The following is a 14,632-nucleotide window of genomic DNA, read 5'->3' on the forward strand; positions in this document are numbered from 1 at the left end:
ATACTTTTTCAAAAACTTTTTGTGTCTAATTTTTCAGTCTTAATATTTCCTTTGCTCAGGTTCTGTATTTGATGAATATATAGGAGGAATATCTATTTTTATATTTATGTAGTCTTAGATCATATCTTAGAATTCTTAATTTTTCAAATTCCTGCAAGTTTTTTTAAATATGCATTTTGATACTTAAGGTGAATATTAAAATCTAAACTTACATTTTGGTATTAATGCTAATATCAGTATATTTCAAACTTGGAGAAAGTTAATTTAATATACTTTTGTCTAGAAATGTATGAATATTCAAAACTCTATTCCCTGTTTTTTAAAATTATCTGATCTTTATTCCCAGGGCTGAAGTTTGCAAGGCTTCTTGCTAGATAAGTGACCCCAGCAGGCACAGTTCCAAGGAGCAAGGTGAGTCATATTTGGGAACTTTGGTCATTACCAGGGTAGTAATGTTTATTGTTAGATATGAAAGCTGAGTATAGAACAACTAATAGTACGTGAAGTGAATGATAAAAAATGAAGTTGACTAGAAGGTTTAGGAACTCAAGAGTAAAGAAAATACCAGGACTTGGCCATGAACAAGGTAAGGTGGTCAAGACTTTTCTTTTCTCAGTGGATTATGATTTTGAAGCAAGAGTCCATGTCAACCAGGTTATAGGTAGTATTAGAATAGAAAAATTATTTGGAGAAAAATGATCTTCAAAAGGTTTTAAGTGGCCTCAGATTCTATATTGATAACTGACCATTTAAAAAAATGTTTGTGTTACTGTTCTGTGTGGATCATGATTCTCTTCTCTCAAATGAGAAACTTTGGAACTATGTTGTTCCTTTGCAGAAGTTTCTAGAATGACAAAAGACAGTTATAAAAGAGGAACTGAGAAGTATTTACTATGCTTTCCACAGGTAAGTTTGCTCATGGCCACTTAATAGTTTGTTTTATTTGGAGGAAGCAAAATCTTCTAAGATGGTCACTTATGAATTATTCTTGTAATTTGTAAGGCAAATAATTCTGATTTCTGAGAACAGACTTGGATGTGAAGAGTGGCAGATTGTTGAAATTGATTAACTGGAAATTAGAGAATATGTCCTTAGCTGCTGGGCTGAGTTCAGATTATATAAAATAAGTTAGGAAACCAAACAAATGTATTTTTTATTCTGTTTATTCTTATAACAGTAAGTACACTGATATTATTGACCACAATGTATACCATATTTTGGGCTATTCATAATATGCTTAATTAAAACCTGAATATTTCAAATGACCACACTACAAAATTTAATATTGTAAAAGAATATCTTTTAAAAATAGAAATTAGTTTTTTTAATTAAAATATACCTAATTTATAGGAATAACTGATGCTTTAAGAAATGATTATTTTATTTACTCTGTTAATAAAAAGTACATTTACAATTAAGACATATCCAAATTCCCATAATGTGTAATTTTTATCTCTTCAAGGAATGTTTATTACTAATATTTACTACAGTTCATTTCTTCAGCAAACATGAATTGTGGGATATAAACATATGGCCACCCTAGAAAGATACTTTTCCTTAATTTATTAGGAGAGATTTTTCTGTGTCCATGCTAATCCTTGTTTCATATTGGCACTTTCAGATCTCAGATGCAATGTTCTGAAATTTATTTTTTATTGTATCCACTTCATTATTCAGCATTACTTGAGCAGCAGTAGTCTTTGGAACAATTGTGATATGTTGGTATTATAAAAGCAAACAATAGAAGACCTTTGATCCAAGGAGCTCATAGAATAGTAGGCTATCATGACCTCTCTCTTAACAGCTCACATGCCACCTTCACATTAACATCTAACATTTGAGTGTTAAATGCTTTAAATGTATTAGCTCATATTTCTAATAACAAATCAGAAATGTGACTCTTTTAAAGTGATCCTAGTTTTATAGATTAGAAAAGTGGGCCACAGAAAGAGTAATTAGCTTTGAGGCATACAAGTAATATCAGAGCCAATATTTGAACAAGGGCAGTCTATGCCAATGTCTATGGCTTAACCCACTATATAAGAGAAGAAAATACACAGATGTTATTGGAGCATAGGGATAACCCATGCCAATCTGATTCAGGAAAATCGTTACAGTGAAGATTCAGTTTAGTTTTGAAGAGGGGACAGAAAGAAGAGCTCTTTGAACAGTGGGGACACCCTCTGTGATAATGTGAAGAATATACTCTATGTGTTTGAGAATGGCAAGAAGTTCTGGGGGCTTGATTAGAAGTGTTCATGTGAGGAAATGGCAGTAAACAGAGCTAGGATTTTGGGGCAAGTATCACAACATGATGACAGTCTAAGAAATCTGAACTTTATTCTGGAAGCTAGGGGGGAGCTATTGAAACATTTCAAGGGTTTTAACCAAGCCAGCAATATGAACATACTCGCCTTTTAGAAAGTTCATCTTGGCAACAGTCTGGAAGAGAAGAAAGGCTAGTTAGGAAAAAAAGTGAAGTATTTGGGCAAAAGCTGATAAAAACCCAAACATAAGTATTGATAAGGGAAAGAAAAGGAGACAAAGATAAAGGATGTCTAGTCTTAGTATTTAAAATGGCTATCATTTTATAAGCAGTTTACAGTAATCTCTCTAATTTCTAAAAAAGCTCTCTGCAAAAGATTTTATTCATGGTGTTTTATAATGAAGTAATAAGGGCTTAAAGATGCTTAGTAGCTTATTCAGAGTTTAGAGTTAGTCACTGATAAATTTGGGATTCAGATCCATGGCTTAAATTCCTTCTAGTCTAAGATGCTGCTTGCTATGAAAGTCTTCATGTTTGCTTTGAAATCTGCAAAGTTTGTTCTTAGAGTACAATAGTAAATTAGACATATCAATCTAGCTTAACACTCATGTTTCTGATCTGGGTATGAGTTTTTGTGTCATTTCACCAAAATGTAGAGGAAGAACATCCTAATACAATTTTCTCAAAAAAGATGTATATGATAGCTGCATTCCTTTATTATCTTTTACTTCTCTAACTGATCTGGCATCAAGCATGTCTCTATCAAAATGGCTACTGATAAGATCAGTAATCACATTCCTGTCTCTAAATTCAAAGAATATTTTTTATGCCCTTCTTACTGTGCTGCTCAGTAACATTCAGCTCTATCGTCTACTTTCTTGCATTGCAAAATTCTCATCTTTTGAATTTCTTGCAATAGCACCCTTTGGTTTTCTTCCTACCTCACTGTGTTTGTTCTCAGGCTCATTACTATAGGCCATTAAGTTCTGATGTTACACTTAGTGGTAGAATCCTATTCTCATCTCTTATGTTTTCATTCACTTTTATGACTTCAATCATTATTAGCTATACAGAGAGAACAGATGCACTTACCTGGCCCCTTCTCTGATATCCCTTCTTGGCAACCTATAAAGCACCTCAAATAGAAGGTATGAAAAATAATAAACTCATGGTATTCTCCCTCAGTTCTCTTCCTTTCTCAGCTTTCCTGATCTCTGTGAATGGCACTCTAATCCTTTTATTTTTACAAGGAAATAACAATGCTCATCTTGGACATAGCATTCTTCCTCATCTTCCATAACTGATGCATTACTAAGTCCTGCCAGCCACATTTCCTAAATATTCCTCATATTATTTTTTCATGTGCATGGCCAACACAACATTTCCTTCTGTACTTGTTGCAATCTTGGGATTCTCAATAGCTAATTTCCCCAGACTTCTCTGAACTTTTCTTTAATCAGTTGTCCATACTTTATTGCAGAGTGATCTGTCAGAACACATTCCTGATCATGTTCCTCATCTGCTAACTACCCTTTAATGATGCATGTTGCTTTCAGGAGAAAAAGCAGGATTCTCACCTTGGCCTTAATACCCTGTGTGATGTAACCTTGAGCACTGCTCTGCCTTCATTGTCTGCCAACTTCCTCATGCAGTGCCACTGGGCTTCTTCCCATCCTTCATACTCACTATTGCTCCTTTTCCCTACTCTTAACTAGGTATTTTCTGCTGCCTTCTACCCTTAACTAGATATTTTCTACTCATCCTACAACTTTGAGTTCACACATCACTCCCTCTAGGAATTTTTCTCTGACCTCTTTATGTTATATCCCTCTATGAGGGGCCTTAGAATCTGAAGGGAAGGTCAGAAGAAGTTTGGTATCTGTTGTAATTTTCATTGCCCAATTTTAATATACACAGTTAATATAAAGTGCCGAGTGGATTAGAACACTTGACAGAACACAGATTTACAGACTGTTTTCTTGAACGCATCATCTTTTAAATCTAAAAAAATATATGCTGCTTTTCTCCTTGCTTTTTTTGATGGATTGCTGTGTCAAATTTACCAACACAGTGGTGTGTGGAAGGCTGTGTGTATGATAATGTGTGCATATCATTCTGTGAGTTAGATCAGTGACAGAAAAAATATCAGAAGGCAGAGGTAGTAGAAATGAGAGGGAAGATACTTGGAGAAGGATACATTTATGTGGAGGGGACTTGGAAAAGATCAGCTAGGGCAACCAGGGAGGAAAAAGACACAAAGACAAATGATGTTGAAGTCATAAGAAGGACAATAACTCCAACCTCAGCCAATCTGAAATAAAACATTTTAAGCCTGTTGGACTAGATACACAATTTATCCCAAATATATCAGAGCTTGATGTGGGGTGGAGAGACGTCTTCCTAGGCAATGGTTCTTTGATGCCCTGCCCTATGACTTTGAATTGCCTAGCCAGCTTCAAAGGAATGGCCTAAACTTGCTCTCATTCTCTTTGTATTAATTCAAATTTCTACTATGGTTTTCATAAGCAAAAATGCTTTTCTTTGTCCTGCCAAAACTTTTAGAAACAATAAACACAACTAGACATCTCCCTCAAAACTCAGACAGAAACAAAATAAACTCCTTTTGCTGAGAACTTTTTTTCCATTCAGGATGAGAATTTTTTTAAGGAGTGTTAAGAGGGGATAAAATACAAGTGTGTGGTGCTTCCTGCCCCACACAGAAAGAGATAAAAATATCACAGATAAATGTTTTATTCAAACCTCAACCCAACTTTTATAATTCATGTTATCTAAACTGTGTGGATCATTTTCTGAGGAAACTTATTTTGCTTCCCAATTAAACTAATTTTAATTATTAATGCAGCCCAAACTCAGATGACAACAATGGACTCTTGATCACTGACATAAGCTCATTTGAATTGTAATCAACTTCTAATACCTTGAACTTTGCAAGGCTCTCTGACTGGTTACTCAGCTGGGTTTTCTTCCAGTTATGGAAAATGTAACTCTCGCTTAAAAGGGAGCTAGCTTGTGAGTCCTTTCACTTTTCACTTTCCTGCATTGGAGAAGGAAATGGCAACCCACTCCAGTGTTCTTGCCTGGAGAATCCCAGGGACGGGGGAGCCTGGTGGGCTGCCGTCTCTGGGGTCGCACAGAGTCGGACACGACTGAAGTGACTTAGCAGCAGCAGGAGCAGCAGCAGCTTGTGAGTCTGTTTCTGTTTTGTAAATTATTTCTTTCTCTTAAATGGCTGAATAATATTTCACTGTATATATGTACCACATTGTCTTTATCCATTCCTCTGTTGATGGCCCTGTAGGTTGCTTCCAGGTCTTGGCTGTTGCAAATGAGTTTATGGTTGCCAGAGGGGAAGGGAAACAGGAAATCTGAGACCAACATGTACACATTGCTATATTTAAAAAGTGGATAACCAATAAGGTCCTCCTTGTAGCACAGAGAACTCTGCTCAGTGTTATATAGAAGCCTGGATGGAAGGGGAGTTTGCAGGAGAATGGATATATGTATATGTATGGCTGAGTCCCTTTGCTGTCCATCTGAAACTATCACAATATCATTAATCAGCTGTACACCAATATAAAATAAAAAGCTTAAAGTGGAGTGAGAGAGAGCTAGCAAGGCATATGAGACACCAAGGTGAAGCATAATACATCTTGCTAGAGATATGTTTATTTTTTAAAGCAAAATTCTATACTAATAGTCATATTATAGAGATGAAAGAATATATGCATTTTTCAAAACCAAACATTGACTTGAAACAAGTTTGATACTTGTAGTGGGTCCTGGGTTTACCCTCTCACATTCATTTGATGTCTCAATGTCTTGATAGAAAATTTTAAGAAGCCACAAGTATGATATTTCAAAGGTTTATTTAAAGTTTAGTATAGAATTGATTAAACATTTTAATAGAAAAATGCAAAGGTAAGTGTAAACACAGCTGTGGTAACTTAGAAACATTTTCTTAATTCCTGACTCCTTCCTGATGTATCCAAATGAATACCATCTCTTCGTCTGGGGAATATACAGACTCACATTCTGATTTAAAGGGGGTATGGCATAATGAAAGAATAGCTGTACCTCCAATTCTCCCATTTTTATTAATCAGTGTTTTGTGACAAATAAATCATTAACCAAAATGGGAAAGTTAGAGATGGAACTGTTTGAAGAGGGAGATTCTACAAGTACTCATCACCTACCCAGGTTGACCAGAAGGGTATGCGAAGCAGAACACATAAAAACAATTAAGGCTTAACTCATTTCTCACCCTCTTATCCAAAATTCAATCCAAATTTAAGCTGCATCAATTTATTTCTCACATTATTTCTCACATCTTTCCAGTTCCCCTTACTCTCCCTTTCTTCAACTGCTTACTATCAGAGAATAATAATTTTATGATTATTTCTAATCCATTTTACCACCTTGCTCTTCATCCATATATGTTTTTATATTCCACTCACCTGTCAGTCTTTATACTTGCCTTCTAGACTAAAGACTCTGTCTTGGTTCTCTTTCTATTTTACTAGTCACTCTTTTGAGTCTCTCTTGCTGATTCTTCTTCATCTCCCTATTCTCTGCAGATGGTGATGACCCAAGACTCAATATTCAGACATCTATTAATATTTACTCTTTTGGTTTTAAATCCCATCTGTGTGCTGCTGACTCTCAAATACACATCAATAAAGATCTCACCCTGAACTCCAGATTTGTTTATCCAGTTGCCTATTAAACTTTTATACTTGGCTACCTAATATTATCTCAGCTCACGGCAATGGCATCCAAAGTGTGTCTCATTGCCTGACGATCTAGACAGACAGTACAGCTATATTTTATTTACTGTCTGTATTCCTCTACTTAAAAAAAAATTACAAGATAGAGATGCATTTGTGTTATTCTTTCCTTATTGCAAAATAAGGACAAAGATGCATATATGTATTAGATGAATGAAGGAAGAGATTAGTATATATTTTTAAGATCAATGAAATACTTTTGTGTTCCCCAGAAAGCAGAGTCTGAGGTGAAGATTAAGGGTTAGGAAGTTCACTGGAGAGTACTCTCAAGGTAAACTCCTGGGAGTCAGGTGAAGAAAGCAGTATTAGGTCAAGGGAGAAGCCAGTCTGTGATTCCATGAAGACCCCTGTAGCTGAGTTGGCACTGTAGAGATCTAGAAACGGATCCAGGATAGGGGGAGTATTTACAGCCCCCATCAAGCGCTGAAAGCAAGCTCCCTTGGGGGAGGTAGCACTTTTCAGATAAAAGTCATGTCTGTCTCTATCTCAGTTGCCTTCTCAGCATCAGGATGGACATGTGTTTTAGTCCTAAGAGGCCCCACATTTTCCACTCTGCTCTTATTTTCAAGGTCAGATGATAGAAATAAATTATCAAAGTGTTTCAAAGGCATAAGAAACAATTCTGAGCACCCACATGATTAAATATATTTGGTTCACTAAGACATTGGATAAGTCAACTTCATCGTAGATAAAGAAACAAGTAGAACAGAACCTGGAAATATGCTGGATTTATAAGATAGAGATAGTGAAAGTGAAAGTCGCTCAGTCATGTCCACTCTTTGTGACCCCATGGACTATACAGTCCATGGAATTCTTCAGGCCAGAATACTGGAGTGGACAGCCTTTCCCTTCTCCAGGGGAATCTTCCCAACCCAGGGATTGAACCCAGGCCTCCTGCATTGCAGGCAGACTCTTTACCAGCTGAGCCACAGGGGAAGCCCATAATATAGAGATAAAAGAGGAGTTTTCAAAGTGAAGGGCAATTCATGTGCAAGTTAAACAGAGCAAGCAAGACAACAAGCAGCTGATGTTTTCAGAGTATCTTCATCTATTTTCGTCATTTCTCTTGTACAAGAACTCCTCCCCCCGCCCCACATACACACACTGCTGCTTACTTCCTACTTGTTTGATTTGGATATCATTATCTGAAGACGTTCACGGTCTCTTGGGCCCCTCCTTTCCAATATGCTTCGTAAGTGCTACCTCTTCTGGTAATTCTTGGAGCAGACTTCTGTGTTTTTGGAGCCTGTGAATTGCCTACCATGAGCACTACCTATCTTTTTCTTACTAAAGGAAGTGGCTTGGAGTAGCAGTCTGCTGAGATGTAAATACAGGGCTTTCCTCTCTTTTGGGTACAGTCATATGATGACTTTGGTTAATGAAGTGTGTCTTAGAGTCGTGGAGAAGATGTTTTCCCTCTCCTATATCGAAAGCGTCTCTTTCTGTCTTGCTCCTTCTGTGTACAATGTGGAGATGAGACGGGGAGCAGTGTTGTCTTACAGCCGTCAAGGAGTTGTGTGAACACGACAGCCAACATGCTGGTCGTTTCAGAGGAGAAACACAGAGATAAGTCAGGTTCTTGAAGGTGGTGTTAAACCACTGCAAAATCCCTGGAGTAGTGGCCTCTGGATTTCTAGTTACGGAAGCCTCCTTAAAATGTTTTCATTTTACTGAAGTATAACATTGATTTAAAATGTTGTGTTAATTTTTGCTGTGTAGCAAAGTGACTGAGTTATACACACATATATATTAATAAATACACACATACATATTTCATATTCTTTTTCCTTATGTTTATCACAAGATGTTGAATATTACAGTTGAACTTTGTTTATCCATCCTATAAATAATAGGTTGTATCTGTTAATCCTAAATTCCCAATCAATTCTACCCCCAGGCCCTACTCTTGGCAACCACAAATCTGTCCTCCATGTCTGTGAGTCTGTTTCATAGATATGTTCATTTGTGTCGTATTTTAGAATCCACATATAAGTGACACAATATGGTATTTTTTTTCTCTTTTTGACTTATTTCACTTAATATTATAATCTCTAGGTCCATCCCTGTTGTTGCAAATGGTATTATTTCACTCTTTGTAATGACTGAGTAATGTTCCATTGTACAATGGAATGTTGTATATATATTTATACCAATTACATATGTATATATACACCAATCATATATGTGCATATATATTACATATACACACACACACACATATACACACACGAGGCTTCGCTGGTGGCTCAGATGGTAAAGCGTCTGCCTACAATGCGGGAGACCCGGTTTCAATCCCTGGGTCGGGAATATCTCCTGGAGAAGGAAACGGCAACCCACTCCAGTACTCTTGCCTGAAAAATCCCATGGATGGAGGAGCCTGGTAGGCTATAGTCCATGGGGTCGCAAAGAGTCGGACATGACTGAGCGACTTCACTTTCACTTTCATATATATACACACACGGAACATCTTTGTCCATCAATCTTTTGATGAACACTTAGGTTGCTTCCATGTCCTAGCTATTCTAAACAGTGCTGCTATAAACATCGGGGTACATGTGTCTGTTTGGATTTTTGTTTTCCTCAGGGTTTATGCCCAGTTGTGGGATTGCTAGGTTATATGGCAGATCTATTTTTAATTGTTTAAGGAACCTCCATACTGTTTTTCATAGTGGCTGTATCAATTTACATCCCCAGTAACACTGCAAGAGGATTCCCTTTTCTCCACATCCTCCCTAGGATTCATTATTTGTAGATTTGGAAACCATTTTAAATGTTGCTATTTATTGAGTATTCTATTACGTTGTGCATTGCTAACCACATTCTTAAATGATAATGTTTTCTTAGTTATGTTCTATTTTCATTCTGTATGTTTTCTCCAAATTATCTCTCATAAACCCAATATGCTAATAACTCATAAATATATATTTCCACCAGGGTCCCATCTTCTGAGATCCAGAACGATATAATCAAATCCTTACTGAGTATCTTTTCTTGCATTTACTTAAGCATTTGAAAGTTAATAGCTTTATTCACAAACTCAATGTATTTTCCCCACATTTTTCCATTTCTCCTTATTATGCTCATAGGCACTGGCATTCAATCAATCATAAATAATGAAATCAAAGAAGTCAGCCAGGACTTCTTCCTCTCACTTATCTTGTTCAAATCATCAAGTCTTATGCCACCTCCTAAACAGTTCTTAAAATGTAGCTCCTTATCAGCAGTGAATTATCCAGACTCTCATCATTTCTCCTTGGTCCCTGTTAGTATTCTCCTTTCATTATTGTATTTTCAGCCCTCCAAACCTTCCATCCCTTATTCACAATGGAATTAAAATGATCTAATATTGAAATCTGATTTCTAAGCCACCTTAAAACCCCTAATTGTTCTCTATAGCCTTCGCAATCATGCTAAAACTCTTTAGCTGGCATGTAAGGCCTTAAATGATCTGGCTTCTTTCCTGCCTGTCAATGCATTTCTGCCAAAGCTTTCTGCCAATTGTGTGTTTAACTCACAGTCATGCAAAATTACTTAGAGTGGGCCATGGACAGACTGTTTTGTGCTTCCATACTTGGCCCTTGTCAATTTTTTTTTTCTGTGAAGGACTCTTCTCTTTGTCCATCTGATGGACCTAGTACTTTAGAATTCTAAAATTGGTGCAACCTCCCAAAATGTATCACTTGTAACTTTATTTCAAATTTGCAACAAGCATTAGTCTTTCACAGCTTTTAAGATAGAAAGCCTTTTTTAACATGCAATAAACCAGCACTCAGAACTTCTAGCTCCACTTTTACTCCTCCTCATGAAGGAGTGACTTTCTTAGTTGTGAAATGAAAAGTATCAGTACATATTTTTTCACTTGGGTGGAGTTAATTTGTATAAAAAATACATATCTGCATTATGCATTTGGTCTCTGACCTCCCTTTCCATCTCAGATTAGTGTGAGCAGTCACTCTGGCTATGTATGTTTGCTCTATGAAGCCAAGATTTCCTGTGGCTATTTTTAAATTGATGAGTGTTTCAAGAAGAGCCAGCTAACTCATATGAGTCTCACTGTGTTCTTCAACAACTTAATAGGAGAAAAGAAAATACATGTTCATTTTTGTATTTCTCTCTCAACTGGTTCTGAAAAAATATTGACTTCCAACATTTGGTATATTCATTATGTATGTGTGTGTGCTCAGTCATGTCTGACTCTTTGTGACCCCATGGACTGTAGCCCACCAGGCTCTTCTATCCATGCAATTTTCCAGGCAAGCATACTGGAGTGGGTTGCCATTTCCTTCTCCAGGGGATCATTCTGACTCAGGGATTGAACCTGTGTGTCTTGTGTCTTCTGCATTGGCAGGTGGGTTCTTAATGTCTGAGAAATAGTGAAAGTAGCTCAATCATGTCCAACTCTTTGCAACCCCATGGACTATATAGTCCATGGACTTCTCCAGGTCAGAATACTGGAGTAGGTAGCTATTCCATTCTCCATGGGATCTTCCCAACCCAGGGATCAAAGCCAGGTCTCCCACATTGCAGATAGATTCTTTACCAGCTGAACCATGAGGGAAACCTGAGAAATAGAGCCAGAACAAAATTGAGAGACCAAATAGCTCTTAGAAATAGACGCATTGTTTAGAGGTATAGCAGGTAAATTTAAATGGATGGGTATATTTGAATATACTATTTTTTTCTTTCTTTAACCTGTTATATTACTAATTTTTTGTAAAAAGATACTTTAAAGGATAAAGAATAGACAGATGAAGTAATACCCAAGACACAGTCTAGAAAGGACCTGAACACGGAAGCTTCTGTCCTTGTAGAATGTGGAGTGTATGTGAATGTGTTCTTTCTATTATTTTTCATTGTGGTAAAATACACTTAACATAAAATGTACCATCGTAACCATTTTAAAGTATATAATTCAGTGATTTTAAATGCATTCACATTGTTGTGCAACCATCACCACCATCCATCCCCATAATTATTTTCTGAAACTCTATATCCATTAAACAATAACTTACAAATTTCCCTTCCCTGAGCCCTGATAACTACCATTGTACTTTCATTGTACTCTGTAATTTGACCTCCCTAAGTATGTCTTATAAATGAAATCAGTACATGTCTTTTTGTGACTTGCTTATTTCACATAGCATAATGTTCTCAAAGTTCATCATTGTTGTAATCATTGCAAAATTTTCTTCCTTTTAAGGCTGATATATATATATATATATATATATATATATGCCACATTTTGCTTATCCATTTATCTGTCTGTGGCTATTTGTGTTGCATCCTTATTTGAGCTATTGTGAGCAACACTGCTATAAATATAGGTGTACACATATCACTTCAAGACATTTTCAATTCTCATGGGTATATACCCAGAAGTGGACTTGCTGAACCATGCTCTTGTTCTATTTTCAATTTTTTCAGAAACCACCATACTGTTTTCTAGAGTGACTGTACCATTTTACATCCACATTATTTATGCTCAAGTGTATGAACCAATTCCTTCATATCCTTGCCAGGATATGTGTTCTGTTTCTTTATGATAGTAGTCATTTTAATGGATGTAAAGTGGTATACTGTAGTTTTGATTTGCATTTCTCTAATGAATAGTGATGTTAAGTATCATTTCATGTACTTATTGACTATTCACACATTCTGTTAGGAGAAATGTCTCTCTTGTCCATTTTTTAATTGAATTGTTTGTATTTTGTTGTTGAATTTTAAGTGTCCTTTATATAATCTGGATAATAATCCCTTATATTATTTGTAAATATTTTATCACATTCTGGATGTTGCCTTTTATTCTGTGGATAAATTATTTTTCTTTTTTTTTTTTTTTTAGTTTTTCTTTTGTCTACTATAGTTTTGGTACCATATCCAAGAATTTGTCAAATCAGTACCATGAAAATTTTATGCTATGCTTTTTCTCAGTGCTATATTATTTTGGTCTTACATTTTTTTTTCATTTGCATAGAAGTATTTTATTGCTTCCCATTGCTTTTAGGCATCACTTTATTTTATTTTTTTAATATTTATTTTTTTATTTATATTAGTTGGAGGCTAATTACTTTACAATATTGTAGTGGTTTTTGCCATACATTGATATGAATCAGCCATGGATTTACATGTGTTCCCCATCCTGAACCCCCTCCCACCTCCCTCCCCACCCCATCCTTCTGGATCATCCTAGTGCAGCAGCTCTGAGCACTTGTCTCATGCATCCAACCTGGACTGGCAGTCTGTTTCACAATTGATAATATACATGTTTCAATGCTATTCTCTCAGATCATCATCCCCTTGCTTCTCCCACAGAGTCCAAAAGTCTGTTCTATACATCTGTGTCTCTTTTTCTGTCTTGCATATAGGGTTATTGTTACCATCTTTCTAGATTCCACATATATGCGTTAGTATACTGTATTGGTGTTTTTCTTTCTGGCTTATTTCACTCTGTATAATGGGCTCCAGTTTCATCCACCTCATTAGAACTGATTCTTATGTATTCTTTTTAATGGATGAGTAATATTCCATTGTGTTTATGTACCACTGCTTTCTTATCTATTCATCTGCTGATGGGCATCTAGGTTGCTTCCATGTCCTGGCTATTATAAACAGTGCTGCGATGAACATTGGGGTGCACGTGTCTCTTTCAGATCTGTTTCCTCAGTGTGTATGCCCAGCAGTGGGATTGCTGGGTCATATGGCAGTTCTATTTCCAGTTTTTTAAGGAATCTCCACACTGTTCTCCATATTGGCTGTATTAGTTTGCATTCCCACCAGCAGTGTAAGAGGGTTCCCTTTTCTCCACACCCTCTCCAGCATTTATTGCTTGTAGACTTTTATTTATTTGGATAGCAGCCAGTGGTACCACAATGGTACCTCATTGTGGTTTTGATTCACATTTCTCTGATAATGAGTGATGTTGAGCATCTTTTCATGTTTTTGTTAGCCATCTGTATATCTTCTTTAGAGAAATGTCTGTCTAGTTCTTTGGCCCATTTTTTGATTGGGTCGTTTATTTTTCTGGAATTGAGCTGCAGGAGTTGCTTGTATATTTTTGAGATTAATCTTTGTTGCTTCGTTTGCTATTATTTTCTCCCAATCTGAAGGCTGTCTTTTCACCTTGCTTATAGTTTCCTTTGTTGTACAAAAGCTTTTAAGTTTAATTAGGTCCCATTTGTTTATTTTTTTCTTTTATTTTCAATATTCTGGGAGGTGGGTCATAAAGGATCAGAGAGTGTTTTGCCTATGTTCTCCTCTAGGAGTTTTATAGTTTCTGGTCTTATATTCAGATCTTTAATCCATTTTGAGCTTATTTTTGTGTATGGTGTTAGAAAGTGTTCTAGTTGCATTCTTTTACAAGTGGCTGACCAGTTTTCCCAGCACCACTTGTTAAAGACGTTGTCTTTTCTCCACTGTATATTCTTTGGTCTTACATTTTAAGTTAATTTTTATGTATGGTTATAAGGATCCAATTTAACTTTTCTGCATTAACATATCACAATTTCCCCATACTATTTGCTGAAAACACTGTTCTTTCTTCATTGAATGGTCTTGCCACCAT

At 36.2% G+C, this 14,632-nt stretch overlaps 1 long non-coding RNA gene across 2 annotated transcripts in view; it reads left to right on the plus strand.

Annotated features, from left to right (window-relative positions):
* Positions 1-344: 344 nt before the first annotated feature.
* Positions 345-14,632, plus strand: part of LOC110143077 (uncharacterized) — a 55,757-nt gene continuing 41,469 nt past the window's right edge. For both annotated transcript variants that reach the window (XR_011483188.1, XR_002315482.2), the window contains exon 1: positions 345-411. This is a non-coding gene — a long non-coding RNA (uncharacterized lncRNA). The remainder of the gene's footprint in view (positions 412-14,632) is intronic.

This window comes from Odocoileus virginianus, chromosome 24 (assembly GCF_023699985.2).
Source record: "Odocoileus virginianus isolate 20LAN1187 ecotype Illinois chromosome 24, Ovbor_1.2, whole genome shotgun sequence".
Taxonomy (NCBI): Eukaryota; Metazoa; Chordata; class Mammalia; order Artiodactyla; family Cervidae; genus Odocoileus; species Odocoileus virginianus.